Genomic DNA, 19,758 nt, shown 5'->3' on the forward strand with positions numbered 1-19,758 from the left:
CCGGCCACTTAATGGACAATTTACCATTTATTTTTTCATTATTTTAACCAAATAATTCTAACCTAACCTTAGGTGGATTCCTATAAGTAGGTAGTGATGGCCTCAAAGGAAAAGATGATGCAAACACTTTCCTTTAGTCAAAAAGTTGAGCCATCTTCTCTACCAATTTTGAATCCTTCTATCTCTCTTTCTCTCTTCAATTTCGAACCCTATAGTGATAAAGTAAGTGCCCACACACATCAAATGGTACTCAATCATAGTGTGTAAGACTGTGAAGAATTTAAATTCAAGAGAAGGAGAATCGGGCTCAGATCTTGGTGATACTCTGCTACAGAAAGGATACAAGGTTTAGAGATCTGAGCGGAAGGAGTCATTTAATTCTGCTGCAACCACTGTAAGGTTTCTAAAACTTTATATGTGTTTAAATTACATTGTTTTAGAAATTCATATTTAGGATGTTAAATAACATACATGGTAGTAAATCTAGATCTTGGTAAAATATAATCCATCACTTAGCTGATCCATTCACCAAAGTTTTGGCTAAAACTACATTTGAAAAGCACAGACTGAATTTGAGATTAATTGAAATGTACTGATTATTTTATGTTAGTGCAAGTGGGAGTTTATTGGGCTTCGTGCCCTAAATAAAACTCTATTTCAATGTAATCTTTACCATTCAATTATCAATAAAGAAACAGAATTATTTTCATCACTTATTTATTATATCATTTGGTTCAAGTGATCATTTATATGTTTATTTGATTTATAAATTCATCCAAATCCTTATCACATTGATATTCTTGTTTATTGTGTCGTCAACACAATGGAAAGTAGTCAAGATTATGTGATTAAATGTATTCCTAGATTTATCAGTACACAATATTTAGTTGATATGATAATCTACAACATAGTTTACTTGCACCTTGGATAAGTGTTATGTCCTTTCCAAGGCATTGGTTAAAGTAAAGCTTGGGTTGGATGCATGGAGTATGCATTAGAATGGACCAATATTGAACTTGGATTAGATATGATAAATTTACTGTAATATTTATTCAATTCAATATCACCTAGGTTATCCTAGATCAAATGATCTTAATCCTGACATGGTTAGCTTCGATCTCAAGAGTGTTATTTGTGTTCTTTGATTTGTTAGTTCAGCCTACCTTTTGGTCTGGGTGATACGTACCTTTTGGGAACATAGTAGTACAATTGAGTGGGAGCACTAATCATAGATATGACATCAATAGCTTCTATCTGGACATAGAAGTGAAACGATGATTTCCTTCGAGCTTGGCTAAACCGAGATAAATGGTTGAGTACTCATTTAAGTGATTATATTAGTTCACTGAAATATCATTTATAGGTGGCTAAGTGTTTTAAGGATAAAATACATTAAAGGGTGTAACGATAAATTAATCCCTATGCAATGTAGATCATCTATAGAGGATCATTGATTATTGAGATTATAACAATGGATAAGTAATAGCGTATCTATATCGTGGAACATATAGAGCGTTCTATGTAACTGAGAGTGCAATTCCAAGTTCTATGGTGGATGCAATGAGGAATTAATAAGTTAGTGGATTTACTTGGTAAATTCTAGATTTGCTTATTGGAAGCTCGATTGTATAGGCCCATGGTCCCCATACTAGTTGAGAAAAACTGTTTGTAAGACTCAGCTAATTGATTTTAGTTAATCAATTATAATTCTATAATTAGACTATGTCTAGTTTATGAAGAAATAGTATTTTATGGTTTATTTGTTAATTAATAGAGTTTATGGACTCTAATTAATAAATATTATAAATGACAATTTTATTTGATAATTGTTTAAATTATTAAATAAATAGTTTTGGCATTTATAGGGTTGAAAATGCAAAAGTTGTATTTGTGAAAAATAGATAAAATAGTTGAGAAAAGTGACAAAAACCAAACTAGTGTAGGGCCCATTATGTGGCCGGCCACTAGATGGCCTTTTCACTCTATTTTTATCAATTTTTTATTCCTAATAATTCAACCCTAATCCTAGTGGAAATTAGTATAAAAGGAAGGCTATGGTCTCATTATCAAACTAATGCCTCTTATGCTAAAAAACTGAGTTTTCTTTCTAGGTTTGATGAGACCTCTTCCTTCTTCTTCTTCTTCCTCTATTTGAAACACTATAGCCTCTCTTCACAAATAATTTCTAGCCTTAGTGATTGAGTGCATGCCCACACATATCAAGCAAGTCCTCAATCATAGTGTGTAAGACTATGAAGAATCCACACACAAGGAAGGAGCTTCGGGCTCAGATCTTGGTGATACTGTGTTACAGAAAGGATACAAGGGTTAGATATCTGAGCGAAATGAGTCATTTAATTCTGCTGCAACCACTGTAAGGTTTCTCATACCTTTTATGTGTTTATTTTATATCGTTTTAGAAGTTCATGTTTAGGATGTTAAAAACATACTTGTTAGTAAATCTAGATCCTGGTAAAATATATTCCAATAGTTGCAGTTGTCAGTAATCGGGCGTACCATACCCCGTAAAGGAGCTGGGAATTTTGGTCTCAAATTCTCGTTCATTAGCTTCGGATCTAACTCGTGTTCTTTTCCAGTTTCTGAGGAGGATGTTTGAGTGTGGTTCTGCCTTGCTCTGGGAAGCATACTATTCTTCTAGGCCATGTATTTCCTCTCCGTGACTACTTAGAGGGGAGTTTTCTTGAAAGTGCAGTAGTAATTTCTCAGCTTTTGTGAGAAAAAGCCATGGGGTCAATGGTGAAAACCCAGTTGAATTGCTGGCCCCAAATTATCCGTCAATGATATACCCAGTAAGGGAAAGTATAGGCTCTTATGGCACGACAGACTTTTGGTTTCCCAGAGGGAAAGTTGGGTCTGCATCCTTGCGCAGACAATTTTCCTACACTATGGTCTATTTAAATAATCGAGAGTCATGCTGAATTTTGTAATGGCAAATTTTTGGCTTTCACTAGGAAAGGCTAAAGGTGCACAAAAAATTTAGACACTGACTTTGCTTGCAAAAGCCGGAGGGTGAAACACTACAGGGCACGCAAGAGTCATGTTGAATTTTCATGGAGCAAGCTTTGGCTTCCGCAAAGGAAGACTAAAGTAGATTAAAAATTCAAGTGATGACTTCGTTTGAAAAGATCAAAGGGAGAAAGCTTCATAGGAAGGAAGACAAACATCAAGCAATCCTTCCATTCTAGGAAAGAGGGTTGAAGACGTGCAATACTTCCAGTGATCTTTCTTGCACAAAAACAACGTGCATGCGAGAGTCATGGTAAATGTTTACGAAGCAAGCTTCAGCTTTCGCAAAGGAAGGCTAAAGTTGCTTAAAAATTCAAGCGACAACTTCGCTTGAAAAGATTAAAGGGTGAAAGCATCACTTGGAATAAGACAGACTTCAAGCAATCCTTCCATTCCAGGAAAGAGGGTTGAAGACGTGCCATACCCCCAGTGATCTTTCTTGGACAAAAAACAACGTGCATGCGAGCGTCATGTTGAATTTTTTTGAAGCAAGCTTTGACTTCCCCGAAGGAAGACTAAAGTTGCTTAAAAATTCAAGCTATGACTTCTCTTGAAAAGATTAAAAGGTGAAAGCATCATAGGAAATAAGACAGACTTCAAGCAGTCCTTCCATTTTGAGAAAGAGGGTTGAAGACGTGCCATACCCCCAGTGATCTTTCTTGCATGAAAAACAACGTGCATGCGAGAGTCATGTTGAATTTTTATGACGCAAGCTTCAACTTTCGCGAAGGAAGGCTAAAGTTGCTTAAAATTCAAGCGATGACTTTGCTTGAAAAGATCAAAGGGTAAAAGCATCATGGGGAATAGGATAGACTTCAAGCAGTCCTCCCATTCCGAGAAGGAGGGTAGAAGACGTATCGTACCCCAAGTGATCTTTCTTGCACAAAAAATAATGTGCATGCAAGTGTAAAGACCGCTTAGTTTAATTTGGAAATTAGCAGGTAATCACGTTTAATTATGAAATTATTTATAGCTATTTAAATAATTTATTTATACTGTTATTAATTGAATTCTGAGATGCATTTTTATGTCATGTAGTAGTTTGCATAATTTTGCATTCCGGTGCATGGTATTTTGGAACTCGGTGTTTGGCTCAGTAGAAATCACAACTTAGTATGTTAGTAGTTTGGGGCAGTTTATTAGACATCGGGAATGTCGGGAATGGCCGGGAATTTAGAATTTCCCAAAAATACCCCTTTAGAGTTATTTATGTGGTTTTAGGGTGGAGGGGCAAAATGGTCTTTTTGCCCCATTAGTATTTTGTCTTTTAGTGATATTTATTAATTGAAAAATATGTGTTAAATGTTTATTATTTGGCTGAAAAGAATCCCTTTTTACTTCATTTTACTCTTCAAAGCCTCATTTTCAGCACTTAGAAAAATTAGAGAAAAAATTTCAAAAACACACACTCTCTCTTTTCCTCTCTCTCTCGGCTGGTTGTGGGTGTGCAAAGGGTTGGATTTTCTTTGATTTTCAAGCTGTTTTTGGGTGATTCTAAGCTCAGGGTAAGCCTTGAAACTTGCTATTTAGTTTTCTTAATTTTCAAGAAAAGATGATGATGCATGCATGAATTTTTGGTTGTTGTTGCTGCTGTGTTTTGTGGATATTTTCAGAGGTTAAAGCATGTTTGTTAGATGTTATTTGAGTTGTTTTTGAAGCATGATTCTTAGGTTGAGCAAAGCTATGGTTTTCTATGCAAAATATATGTTTTTTTTGAAAGAAATGTTTATGTTCTGTTGCTGTGATGTTGTGGATGTTTGTAGTTGTTTCCAGAGGCTTAGTTATGCATGTTTAAGTAGATTCAAGCTGGTTTGATTGCATGTTAGCTAGGTTTGCTCAAGTTTGAGTTTAGAACTCAAAGCTTGAGCTTTAATGGTGATTTTTGATTATGTGCAATCTGGGTGGTTTTGTTGCTTTAGAAATGTTCTAGGGGTTGTATAGAACAGGTCTGGAAGGTTTCATGTGATTTGGGGTTGATTTGAGCAAGTTATGAATTTTTGAGTTTGCTGCCTGCGAGGAACCGAAATTTCGGTTGTGCATCCAGAATTCCGGATGGGGTTCTGAATTTTCCCAGAATCGGAATTCCGGTTGGGCAACCGGTCTACCGGTTGGGGAAAATTCTGAAACCCTATATTTTCTCGATTTTATGTTTTAGGGGGTATTGCCATGCTTTTTATCGATAGGGAAACTTTTAGTTCCTAGTTTATGTCCCCGGGAAGTGATTTAGCGTGTCACTTATAGTGTTGTGATTTTTATGGTTTAGGAGCCTGTAATCCGCCGCGCAGTTAAGTTCCAGTCAGGTTGGCCAAGCACACCCGAATTCGGAATCCGGGTAAGATTAGTATAACGGTATGCATATGTAGATTACATGTTTAGCGTGCATGTAGGAAGCTTGTTAGATTACATTAGTTATGTATGTTGGCTTCGAACCATCCAACCCCGTCACGTCGGTACGAGTGGAGTATGACCCGGCCCGAGTATGACCAGGTTCGACCGATCAGCCGACACTTAGGTTGGTGGTTCCGTACTAATGACGTATCCCGTCGGTACGGTGAGAGTATGACCAATGACCGGAGTATGACCAGGTCGGCCGATCAGTGGATACCGTAACACGTCGGTACGAGTTTGGAGTATGACCCAGCCGGAAATCTGACAAGTTCGACCGATCGAGTATTACTTGTCAATAGTACCGTCCCTATGAACGTTCAGAACTCAGTATCGTGTTGGACACGGCAGTAGTGGGACTCAGTATCGTGTTGGACACGACAGTTAGGGTTATGATCAGGGCTATGGGCGTCAGATCATGATTGGGTTTTATGTATGAATATTATTATGCTTTTCTTACTGAGTCTGTCGACTCACAGTTCTACGTTTATGTGTAGGTAAAGGCAAGGCTAAAGCTGGTGGACCGTGAACGAGCTTATGATGATTGTACATGTCGGGGCGGTTAGGCCTGGAGCGTACGATCCTCGGGACAGCAAGGCTGATTTTGTAACTAGTCGCTAGGCGACATTTATTTTGTATAAACAGTTAACTTTTGTAAATGATTTTGTAATCGGGATCCCGAGTCTTTTGTAATTATATTTTACAAGTTTGATTAAAAAGCAAAAATTTTAATTAATCACGTTTTCCATAAACCTCGTTGATTAGCAACGAGCTGCACAGCAAGTTTAAAAATCACGTAATACGCCTATGTTAGTTAGGGTGTTACAATTTGGTATCAGAGCCGCAAGGTTATCTGCCGAAGATCGTCACGACATGTACAATCATCATCAGCAGTTAGCTCATTTCACGGTTCAGTAAGCCTTTATTGCTTTAGTAGTTTATTTATTTATTTATGAAAAAGAAAAGCTTGTTAGGAAGCATGTTAGTAGCTTGATTGTAGAATAGGCGCATGTTTCGGTTTTTATAATTTTCAAATTAAGCGGCATTAGTAAGCTCTCCTTGAATACGACCTGATATGCCAACTCTTGGTTTCGCAGGCGGTTCTAACTAGATGGATGCCAAGCGGACTACCAGGAGTCAGGGCAACTGAGTGGGGTCGAATCAAGGTCAGGGAGCTCAGTTTCCCCCGCCAGTTAGGGGCCGAGGTAGAGGTCCCCGAGGCAGGGCTCGTGGTCGGGGTGATGAGAACCCGTCACAGGCTGCCCAGGCTCCCCCAGCCGATTAGGGAGCCAAGAATTGGGAGGTTCGGTTTGCTGAGATGCAAGCCCGGATTGAAGAGCAAGACCTCGAGATTCAGAGGTTGAGACAGCAGGGTGCTCCTGCAGTTCCGGTGCCAGTAGTTCCAGTGGCACCTGCCCCTGCTGCCCAGGCCGAGATAGTGGTGGCGGCCAATAGATTGGAACCCTTGTATGAACGGTTCCGGAAGCAAGCACCTCCGGTTTTCTTGGGAGGTCCAGACGTGATGAAGGCCGAACAGTGGCTGACAGTGATTACCAAGATCCTGAACTTCATGGGTGTCACCGGTAATGATAGAGTGGTGTGTGCCACTTTCCAGTTCCAGGAGGACGCTGCGGTGCAGTGGGACATGGTGTCTCAGATTCAGGACGTCACCACCATGACCTGGGAAAGGTTTCAGGAACTTTTCAATGCCAAGTACTATAATGAGGTGGTCAGAAGCGCCAAGAGGAAAGAGTTCGCTCACCTGACCCATCGTGAGAACATGAGCGTGACTGAGTATACTACTTAGTTTGACCGGTTGGCGAGGTTAGCCTCGGGAATTGTGCCGACCGATTTCAGCAAGAAAGAGAAGTACCTGGATGGGTTGAATGCGAAGATCAAACATGATTTGATGATCACCACGGACGACAACACCACCTATGCTCAGATGGTGGAGAAGGCACTGCGAGCTGAGGGCGCAGTTGGGTGTATGTCGGAGTCAGCTAGTACTCCAGCGAGTGGCGGGGCTCCTACCCGTCCTGCATCAGGCTTTAGCAGGGGGAGTAGTGGTTCGGCCATTGATCAGAAGAAGAGAGCACCCACTGCATCCGGTGGCTCGAGTCAGAACAAGAGGTTCCGGGGGAACCAGAATAGAGGTAGTCGTTCCAGTGGTACTGAGACCCGATTCTCCTATCCCGAGTGCCCTAGCTGCAAAAGGCACCATCGGGGTCAGTGCAAAGGTCAGGGATGCTTTCACTGTGGCATGCCCGGACACTTCAAGAGGGACTGTCCCCAGCTCCGATCAGAGGCACCGAGAGCTCCGGCGATACCCACTCCAGCCAGGGTGTTCGCCATCACTCAGGCTGATGCAGATGCCAGCCCATCAGTTGTGACAGGTCAGCTTTCTATTAATAACTCGCTTTACTCAGTGCTGTTTGATTCTGGGGCTACACATTCTTATGTGGCAGCCAGAGTCTTTAGTAAATTGGATAGACCGTACGATAGTTATGAATCAGGGTTTGGAACCCTATTACCTGGCGGAGAATTGGTTATCTCCAACAGGTGGATTAGGTCTATGCTGATCAGGATAGATGGTAGAGAGTTAAGTGCTGATTTGATAGAGATTAGTTTAGTAGAGTTCGATATAATTTTAGGAATGGATTTCCTATCTAAATATTCGGCGAGCATTTATTATAAAAGGAAGATGGTGATCTTCCAACCGGAAAGTGAAGAACCATTTGTGTTTGTTGGTTCAGTTCAGGGATCTCGGATCCCGGTGATTTCGGCCATGTCAGCTAGAGATTTATTGCATGGCGGTTGTTTAGGGTTTCTGGCCGTGGTGGTGGACACCACTTGGCCAGATACCATTTGGCCAGAGGACATCAAGGTGGTTCGGGAATTTTTGGATGTTTTTCCTGAAGAACTTCCAGGGTTACCACCTCAGCGGGAGATTGACTTCGTGATAGATTTGGCACCAGGGGTGGAACCGGTTTCCAAAGCCCCGTATAGGATGGCTCCAGCTGAACTTAAGGAATTAAAAATTCAGCTCCAAGGGTTGCTTGACATAGGGTTTATTCGGCCCAGTGTGTCACCCTGGGGAGCCCCGGTTTTATTCGTCAAGAAGAAGGATGGATCTATGAGGATGTGCATCGACTACAGGGAATTGAATAAGCTGACGGTGAAGAATAAATATCCATTACCTAGGATCGATGATTTGTTCGATCAACTTCAGGGGAAGACAGTCTTTTCTAAGATTTATCTCCGTTCGGGTTATCATCAGTTGAGAATCCGAGAGGAGGACATTCCGAAGACGGCTTTCCGCACTAGGTATGGACATTACGAATTTCTGGTTATGTCGTTCGAACTAACCAATGCTCCTGCAGCATTCATGGACTTGATGAATAGAGTATTCAAGGATTTCCTCGATATCTGTGTGATTGTGTTTATCGACGACATCCTCGTGTACTCTCAATTAGAAGAGGAGCATGAGTTACATCTTCAGATGGTACTACACCGGCTTCGAGAACACAAGCTTTATGCCAAGTTCAAGAAATGTGAATTCTGGCTATCTCAGGTGTCCTTCCTAGGGCACATTGTGAGCAAAGATGGGATCAAGGTGGATCCTGGGAAGATCGAATCCGTCAGGGATTGGCGGAGACCGAAGACAGTGACAAAGATCAGAAGCTTCTTGGGTTTAGCTGGGTACTACCGTAGGTTTGTGGAAGGGTTTTCAAAAATTTCAATGCCCCTAACCGAGCTTACAAAGAAGAATCAGCGATTTATTTGGTCAGACAAGTGCGAAGCTAGTTTTCAGGAGCTGAAACAGAGGTTGATTACCGCTCCAGTGCTAGCTTTGCCTTCAGACAACGAGAAGTTTGTAGTGTATTGTGACGCATCCAAACAGGGTTTGGGGTGTGTATTGATGCAAGCCGATCGGGTTATTGCTTATGCCTCCCGTCAGTTAAAGGATTATGAACAGCGATACCCGACTCATGACCTAGAGTTGGCCGCGGTGGTTTTCGCATTGAAGATTTAGCAGCATTACCTTTACGGGGAAAAGTGTGAAATCTATACCGACCATAAAAGTCTCAAGTATTTCTTTACTCAGAAAGATTTGAATATGAGACAAAGGCGTTGGTTGGAATTAGTGAAAGATTACGACTGTGAGATCCTCTATCATCCCGGAAAGGCCAATGTAGTGGCCGATGCCCTGAGCAGAAAGGGTCCCGGGCAAGTAGCTAGTATGGTTCAGATCTCACCTCAGCTAGCAGAGGATATGGTTAGATCCAGCATTGAGTTTGTGGTAGGTCAGCTTCGCAACTTAACGCTGCAATCTGATCTGTTGGAAAGAATAAAAGTCACTCAGATGACGGATCCAGAGTTAGTGAAGATCAGAGACGAGGTGTTGGCTGGTCAAGCCAAGGACTTTTCAGTGTCAGACAGCGGGATGCTTTTGTATAAAGCTAGGGTTTGTGTTCCGAGTAGTGTGGAACTCAGGAACGAAATCTTTGAGGAGGCTCATTCTACCCCGTATTCTCTGCATCCCGGCACCACTAAGATGTACCAAGATCTTAAACCGTACTTCTGGTGGAGCGGTATGAAGAAGAATTTGGTAGAATTCGTATCGAGATGCCTTACTTGTCAGCAGATTAAGGCTGAACATCAGAGACCAGCAGGGTTGTTGCAGCCTCTAACCCTACCAGAGTGGAAGTGGGAAGATATCACGATGGATTTTGTGGTCGGGTTACCTAGGACCACGAGTTTGTATAATTCCATCTAGGTAGTGGTGGATCGATTTACGAAATCTGCTCATTTTCTGCCGGTTAGAACAACATTTACAGTGGATCAGTTGGCAGAGTTGTATGTCAGAGAGATAGTAAGACTTCACGGGGTACCGAAGTCTATAGTTTCGGACAGGGATCCGAAGTTCACCTCCAAATTTTGGCAAAGTTTGCAACGAGCAATGGGTACAAAGCTGAAATTTAGTACAGTATTCCATCCTCAGACAGATGGTCAGTCCGAAAGGACAATTCAGATATTGGAGGACATGTTGCGAGCCTGTGTTATGGATTTTGAAGGCTCATGGAATAAGTATCTACCGATGATAGAATTTTCTTACAACAACAGTTATCAGAGTACGATAGGGATGGCTCCCTATGAACTGTTATACGGTAGGAAGTGTAGATCTCCCATCCACTGGGATGAGACAGGGGAGAGGAAATACCTAGGTCCAGAGTCAGTGCAGCGGACCAATGAGGCAATAGAGAAGATAAAAGCTAGAATGTTTGCCTCACAGAGTAGAGAGAAGAGTTACGTACATCCAAAACGCAGAGATGTTGAGTTCCAAGTAGGGGACCATGTGTTTTTACGGGTATCTCTGATGAAGGGGATCAAACGTTTCGGGAAAAGAGGCAAGTTATGCCCTAGATTTACAGGACCTTTTGAGATTCTCGAGAAGATAGGTCAAGTGGCATACCGGTTAGCATTGCCTCCAGCTTTATCAGCAGTTCACAACGTATTCCACGTCTCGATGTTGAGAAAATACATTTCGGATCCCTCTCATATACTCAATTATGAGAGCCTAGAACTGCAGCCAGACATGTCTTATGAGGAACAGCCAGTGCAGATCCTGGATAGAAAGGATAAAGTCCTTCGGAATAAGACCATAGCGTTGGTCAAAGTTCTCTGGAGAAACAGCAAGGTGGAGGAAGCCACCTGGGAGCTTGAGTCAGATATGAGAGCTCAATACCCAAAGTTATTCAGGTTAGATTTCGGGGACGAAATCCTTTTAAGGGGGGAATAATTGTAAAGACCGCTTAGTTTAATTTGGAAATTAGCAGTTAATCACGTTTAATTATGAAATTATTTATAGCTATTTAAATAATTTATTTATACTGTTATTTATTGAATTCTGAGATGCATTTTTATGTCATGTAGTAGTTTGCATAATTTTGCATTCCGGTGCCCGGTATTTTGGAACTCGGTGTTTGGCTCAGTAGAAATCACAACTTATTATGTTAGTAGTTTGGGGCGGTTTATTAGACATCGGGAATGTCGGGAATGGCCGGGAATTTAGAATTTCCCAAATATACCCCTTTAGAGTTATTTATGTGGTTTTAGGGTGGAGGGGCAAAATGGTCTTTTTGCCCCATTAGTATTTTGTCTTTTAGTGATTTTTATTAATTGAAAAATATGTGTTAAATGTTTATTATTTGGCTGAAAAGAATCCCTTTTTACTTCATTTTACTCTTCAAAGCCTCATTTTCAACACTTAGAAAAATTAGAGAAAAAATTTCAAAAACACACACTCTCTCTTTTCCTCTCTCTCACTCGGCTGGTTGTGGGTGTGCAAAGGGTTGGATTTTCTTTGATTTTCAAGCAGTTTTTGGGTGATTCTAAGCTTTAGGTAAGCCTTGAAACTTGCTACTTAGTTTTCTTAATTTTCAAGAAAAGATGATGATGCATGCATGAATTTTTGGATTCTTTATTCTTTCTTTGTGTTTTGTGGATATTTTCAGAGGTTAAAGCATGTTTGTTAGATGTTATTTGAGTTGATTTTGAAGCATGATTCTTAGGTTGAGCAAAGCTATGGTTTTCTATGCAAAATATATGTTTTTTTTTGAAAGAAATGTTTATGTTCTGTTGCTGTGATGTTGTGGATGTTTGTAGTTGTTTCCAGAGGCTTAGTTATGCATGTTTAAGTAGATTCAAGCTGGTTTGATTGCATGTTAGCTAGGTTTGCTCAAGTTTGAGTTTAGAACTCAAAGCTTGAGCTTTAATGGTGATTTTTGATTATGTGCAATCTGGGTGGTTTTGTTGCTTTAGAAATGTTCTAGGGGTTGTATAGAACAGGTCTGGAAGGTTTCATGTGATTTGGGGTTGATTTGAGCAAGTTATGAATTTTTGAGTATGCTGCCTGCGAGGAACCGGAATTTCGGTTGTGCATCCGCAATTCAGGATGGGGTTCTGAATTTTCCCAGAACCGGAATTCCGGTTGGGCAACCGGTCTACCGGTTGGGGAAAATTCTGAAACCCTAGATTTTCTCGATTTTATGTTTTAGGGGGTATTGCCATGCTTTTTATCGATAGGGAAACTTTTAGTTCCTAGTTTAAGTCCCCGGGAAGTGATTTAGCGTGTCACTTATAGTGTTGTGAAATTTATGGTTTAGGAGCCTGTAATCCGCCGCGCAGTTAAGTTCCAGTCAGGTTGACCGGCACACCTGAATTCGGAATCCAGGTAAGATTAGTATAACAGTATGCATATGTAGATTACATGTTTAGCGTGCATGTAGGAAGCCTGTTAGATTACATTAGTTATGTATGTTGGCTTCGAACCATCCAACCCTGTCACGTCGGTACAGGCTGGAGTATGACCAGCAGCCGGAGTATGACCGGTTCGACCGATCAGGCTGACACTTAGGTTGGTGGTTCCGTACTATTGACGTATCCCGTCGGTACAGGCTGGAGTATGACCAGCAGCCGGAGTATGACCGGTTCGACCGATCAGGTGGATACTGTAACACGTCGGTACAGGCTCGAGTATGACCAGCAGCCGGAGTAGGACCGGTTCGACTGATCAGGCTGTTACTTGTCAATAGTACCGTCCCTATGAACGTTCAGAACTCAGTATCGTGTTGGACACGGCAGTAGTGGGACTCAGTATCGTGTTGGACACGGCAGTTAGGGTTATGATCAGGGGTATGGGCGTCAGATCATGACTGGGTTTTATGTATGAATATTATTATGCTTTTCTTACTGAGTCTGTCGACTCACAGTTCTACGTTTATGTGTAGGTAAAGGCAAGGCTAAAGCTGATGGACCGTGAACGAGCTTATGAAGATTGTACATGTCGGGGCGGTTAGGCCTGGAGCGTACGATCCTCGGGACAGCAAGGCTGATTTTGTAACTAGTCGCTAGGCGACATTTATTTTGTATAAACAGTTAACTTTTGTAAATGATTTTGTAATCGGGATCCCGAGTCTTTTGTAATTATATTTTACAAGTTTGATTAAAAAGCAAAAATTTTAATTAATCACGTTTTCCATAAACCTCGTTGATTAGCAACGAGCTGGACAACAAGTTTAAAAATCACGTAATACGCCTATGTTAGTTAGGGTGTTACAGCAAGAGTCATGTCGAATTTTTATGAAGCGAGCATCAACTTTTGCGAAAGAAGGCTGTAGTTTCATAAAAATTCAAGCGATGACTTCAATTGAAAAGATCAAAGGGTGAAAGCATCACAGGCAATAAGACAGACTTCAAGCAGTCCTTCCATTTCTAGAAAGAGGGTTGAAGACATGCCATACCACATTGATCTTTCTTGGACGAAAGACAACGTGCCTGCGAGAGTCATGTTGAATTTTTATGAAGCAAGCTTTGGCATCCGCAAAGGAAGGCTAAAGTTGCTTAAAAATTCAAGCAATGACTTTGCTTGAAAAGATCAAAGGATCAAAGCATCATGGGGAATAAAACAGACTTTAGGCAGTCCTTCCATTTCAGGAAAGAGGGTTGAAGACGTGCCATACCCCCAGTGATCTTTCTTGCACAAAAAACAACGTGCATGCAAGAGTCATGTTGAATTTTGGCTTCCACGAAGGAAGGCTAAAGTTGCTTAAAAATTCAAGCGATGACTTTGCTTGAAAAGATCAAAGGGTTAAAGCATCACAGGGAATAAGACAGACTTCAAGTTATTCTTCCATTTTGGGAAAGAGGGTTGAAGACGTGACATACCCCTAATGATCTTTCTTGCACAAAAAAAAACGTGCATGCGAGAGTCATGTTGAATTTTTATGAAGCAAGCTTTGAGTTTCGCTAAGGAAGGCTAAACTTGCTTAAAAATTAGAGCAATAACTTCACTTGAAAAGATCAAAGGGTGAAAGCATCACGGGCAATAAGATAAACTTCAGGCAGTCCTTCCATTCTGTTAACGCAGATTTTCGTTAACTAAATTTGAGCCTCACAGTAGTGATTTCACAAAGAAAAGATAAAAGCTGTAAAAATAAAGATATGAACACAAGGTTTTTTACGTGGTTTTGCAATTAATTAATTCAGCTACCTGCAGCTTATGCTGAAATGCGTGGGAATCAGTTGGACATGCTATGTTTAGTTATAAACATGCTAAATCTGTTTGGCGTTCATCAGACTACACCTTTGATTTTCAAGCAGCGAGTAGTATGCAGGAGAGTGATTTTCTTATTCATTTGTCAACTGCACATACCAAATTTGACTTGAAAAAGGTTATATGCACAATGTGGTCCATTTGGTCTGACAGGAATAATATTATCCATAACAAATCTCCCCCGAAACCTATTGAAATTGTAACACCCTAACTACCATAGGCGTATTACGTGATTTTTAAACGTACTGTGCAGCTCGTTGCTAATCAACGAGGTTTATGGAAAAACGTGATTAATTAAAATTTTGCTTTTTAATTAAACTTATAAAACAATATTACAAAAGACTCGGGATCCCGATTATAAAATTATTTACAAAAAGTTTTAACTGTTTAACTGATACACAAAATAAAGGTCGTCTAACGACCAGTTACAAAAATCAGCCTTGCTGTCCCGAGGATCGTACGCTCCAGGCCTAACCGCCCCGACATGTACAATCTTCACAAGCTCGCTCACGGCCCATCAGCTTTAGCCTTGCCTTTACCTACACATAAACGTAAACTGTGAGTCGACAGACTCAGTAAGAAAAGCATAATAATACTCATACATAATTCTAACTGCCGTGTCCAACACGATACTGAGTCCCGCTACTGCCGTGTCCAACACGGTACTGAGCCACTACTGCCATGTCCAACATGGTACTGAGTTTTGAACGTTCACAGGGACGGTACTATTGACAAGTATCCTCCTGATCGGTCGAACCGGTCATACTCCGGCTGCTGGTCATACTCCAGCCTGTACCGACGGGATAGGTCAATAGCACGGAACCACCAACCAAATGTCAGCCTGATCGGTCGAACCGGTCATACTCCGGCTGCTGGTCATACTCCAGCCTGTACCGACGTGACAGGGTTGGATGGTTCGAAGCCAATATACATAACTAATGTAATCTAACAGGCTTCCTACATGCACGCTAAACATGTAATCTACATATGCATACTGTTATACTAATCTTACCTGGATTCCGAATTCAGGTGTGCCGGTCAACCTGACTGGAACTTTTAGCTGAGCGGCGGATTACAGGCTCCTAAACCATAAAAATCACAACACTATAAGTGACACGCTAAATCACTTCCCGGGGACTTAAACTAGGAACTAAAAGTTTCCCTATCGATAAAAAGCATGGCAATACCCCTTAAAACATAAAAACGAGGAAAAACACGGGTTCTGAAAATTCCCCAACCGGTAGACCGGTTGCCCAACCGGAATTCCGGTTCTGGGAAATTCAGGACCCCCATCCGGAATTCCGGATGCACAACCGGAATTCCGGTTCCTCGCAGGCAGCAACATCAAATTTTCATAACTCAACCAATTCAACCCCAAATTGATTCAAACTTTCCAGACCTGCTCTATACCTTCCCTAGAACATATCCAAGGCATCAAACCTACCCAGAAACCAGAGAAATGAAAAACACCATGTGAGCTCCAAGCTTTGAGTTAAAACTCAAACTTGGCTAAAGCTCACTCACAAGCCTCAAAGCTAGCTTAGAATCACATAATCAAGCATAGAAACACTGCAGAAAACAAAACCTAATTCATGCAATAACTACAGCCACCAATTTCTCAATTTTTTACTTTGAAAACCTTAGCTTCTTAACAAGAAAATTAACCAACTCAAGCAAGAACAACTAGCATGCATTTCAACCTAACTAAACATAATTAATTCAACATTTTAAACATAAAAACAACAACAATAACAAGCAGCAGCAACAACATCAAAAAGCATGCATTTCACTCCATAATTCATCATTTTTTTCAAGAAAACAAAGAAAGACAAATAAGAAATACATACCACAATCAAGCGTTCCCAAAGATGTGATGAATCAAGCTTGAAAAACCCAGCCTTTGAATCCCAAATACCCAGCCGAAATGGAGAGAAAAAGAGAGCTTTTCCTTTAAAATTTTTAACTTTCTAACTTTGTGTTTTTTGTGAAAAATGAATAAATGAAAACAAGCCACATATACTATTTCATTTCAGCCATAAATAATCCATTAAAATAAACATTTATTCCATTTAATAACTCACATAAGACAAAACACTAATGGGTCAAAAAGACCATTTTGCCCCTCCACCATTAAACCACATAAACCATACTAAAGGGGTATTTTTGGGAAATTCTAAATTCCCGGCCATTCCTGACATTCCCAATGTCTAATAAACCGTCCCAAACTAATAACATGCTAAGTTGTGATTTCTAGTGAGCCAAACGCCGAGTTCCAAAATACCGGGCACCGGAAATGCAAAATATGAAAACTACTGAATAACATAACCATGCATTTCTGAATCCCATAAATAACAGTAATAAATTATTTAAATAGCTATAAATAATTTCATAATTAACTGATAATTTCCAAATTAACTAAGCGGGCTTTACAGAAATAGATGCTAAATCAATGGCATATCTCTGTAATTTTTAGTAGAACCATTGCACTAACTCTGCTCCTTATGTGTGTTCTTCGGTAGCTAATCGTGTGCCATGGTAGCCTCATCATCAAGGTTGATTTAAACTGAACATTGATGCATCTATTGACTCTTCATGAAACAAAATTGGGTTGGGAGCTGTTATTCGGGACTCTCAAGGGCAAGTGTTGGCTGCACTTTAAAAACCAATTTTAGGAAACTTTCGTCCACAAGAAATGGAAGCAAAACCTTTGTTTCATAGACTACAATGGGCAAGATAATTGAATGTTAAAATGGATTTGGTTGTCAAGGGCAAGTGTTGGCTGCACTTTAAAAACCAATTTTAGGAAACTTTCGTCCACAAGAAATGGAAGCAAAACCTTAGTTTCATAGACTACAGTGGGCAAGATAATTGAATGTTAAAATGGATTTGGTTGAAACAGATTCTTTGTTTCTTGTCAATTCTCTCAATGGTTTAACATCAACATGTTTATCTTTTCAGGATTTAATTTTTGATGTTAGGAATCAAATACCCATCTCCTTAATATTTGTGTTTCTCATGTTCATAGAGATGCTAACCAAGCCGCTCATGGTTTGACCAAGCAAGCTTTTTGTTGGATATTTTATTTTACCAGGATCTTAGATCTACTCACAAGTATGTTGTTTAAACACCCTAAATATGAACTTTCTCAAACGATAAATTAAACACATATAAAGTTAAGAAAACCTTACATTGATGTAGCGGAATTAATGTCTCCTTCCACTCAGATCTCTAACCCTTGTATCCTTTCTGTAGCAGAGTATAATCAAGATCTGAGCCCGAATGTCCTTCTTCTTCAAGTTTGATCCTTCACAGTCTTCCAATCTATGATTGAGTTACTGCTTGATGTGTGTGGGCACTTACTCTCTCACTTGGGTTCGAAATTGATGAAGGAGAAAAGAGAATAGGGATTTCGGCCAGCTATAGAAAGTGGGGAAGGCTCAGTTTTTCTGAAGAGAGAAATTTCTGTCAGAAGATGATATTCAAAGATGTGTATTTGACTGAGCCATCACTTTCTATTTATAGGCAACTACTAGGTTTAGGTTAAGAATTATTTGGCATTAAAATAATGAAAATATTAATTTGAAAAACCCTTAATAAGTGGCCGGCCATGGTGTTATAGTGGGCCCCACTTGATTTTGCAGTTTTATCAAATTTTATCTCTATTTTCTCAAAAGCGCCAATTTTTAAAATTCTAACATTTTAAATGCCAAAACTAATTATTTAATAACTAAAAGAGATTATTAAATAATATTGTCATTTAATTTAATTATTAATTAGACATATAAAGTCTATTAATAAATAAATAAACATAGAAAACTCTTTTCTTTACAATTTCACCCCTACTTAGTGAAAATTCATAAAATTAGACATAGTCTAACTTTAGAATTATAATTGATCAATCACGAATCAATTAATGAGTCTTACAAGCAGAATGTTCTCAACTAGAATGGGGACCATGGATCTATATGCTGAGCTTCCAATAAGTGAACCAAATTTACCAAGTGAATTCCTACTTATTAATTCTTCGTTGAATCCACTCTTAGAACTTAGAATTGCACTCTCAGACTTATATAGAGAATATTGTATGTTCAACGATATCAATATGCTATCTTATTTAACCATTGTTATAATCTTATTGTGATTTAAAGATCCTCTATATAGATGATCTACATCGAGATGGGATTTCTTTACCGTTCTCATCCCTCAATGTATTTTGCCCCTTAAAACACTTAGCTACCTGTAAATGGTGTTTAGTGATCTAATGATTAGTCAGTTAAACAAGAGCTCATCCATTTACTTCTATTTGCTAAGCTCGAAGGGAATCATCACTTGACTTCTATACACTAGTAGAAGCTATAGATTCCATATTTATGTTCAGCACTCCCACTCAATCATACTATCATGTTCCCAAAATATACGTATCACCTTGACCCAAAAGTAGGCTTAACTAATAAATCAAAGAACATGAATAGCACTCCTGAGTTGAGCCCAAGCATATTAGGATTTAGATTCTTTTAATCTTAAGATCAAGTACTGATATTGACTTGGAAAGATATGTATAACGGTAAGTTTGTAATATCTTAACTTAGTTGCAATATCGGTCCAGTCCAATGTATACTCCATACATTCGAAAGTAGTATACTTTACTAATGTCCTGGAAAGAACATAACACTTACTCCAAGTGTAAGTACACATCATCGCTGATTATCACATTAGTGTAAATCCAATAACACTGATGAAACAGGGACCAATACTTTTGATTCATATGAACACAATCACATTCCACTGTGTTGACGATACTGTAATTGTGAATAAACATATGATCTGGATTTAACTGATTTTGTGTGTGTGAATGCAATAAACATATTATTAAACCATTAGCATGTAGAATTCATGCAAACATCAATCACTTCTAATTTCTTATATTGATAACTAATCAGATTGTAAAGAGTTTTACTTAGGGCATAAAACCCAACAAACTCCCACTTGCACTAATATAAAACAAACTGTGCAAATAGGTCAATCTGATGTCTTGATCTTCAGATCAAGTGTAGTATATATGAATCCACCCAAACTTCTGGAAGCTAGTTCATAAATACTCTTATGAAACATCCTTTACTATATACTTTACTTATCAAGGGATAATGAAATCTTTACTGTTTTAAAAGTACATCTGAATAAACAGAAGACATATCTCTCATATTTTAAAATAAGTAATTGAGATAATACAG

This window comes from Cannabis sativa, chromosome 8 (genome assembly GCF_029168945.1).
Source record: "Cannabis sativa cultivar Pink pepper isolate KNU-18-1 chromosome 8, ASM2916894v1, whole genome shotgun sequence".
In the NCBI taxonomy this organism is placed as follows: Eukaryota; Viridiplantae; Streptophyta; class Magnoliopsida; order Rosales; family Cannabaceae; genus Cannabis; species Cannabis sativa.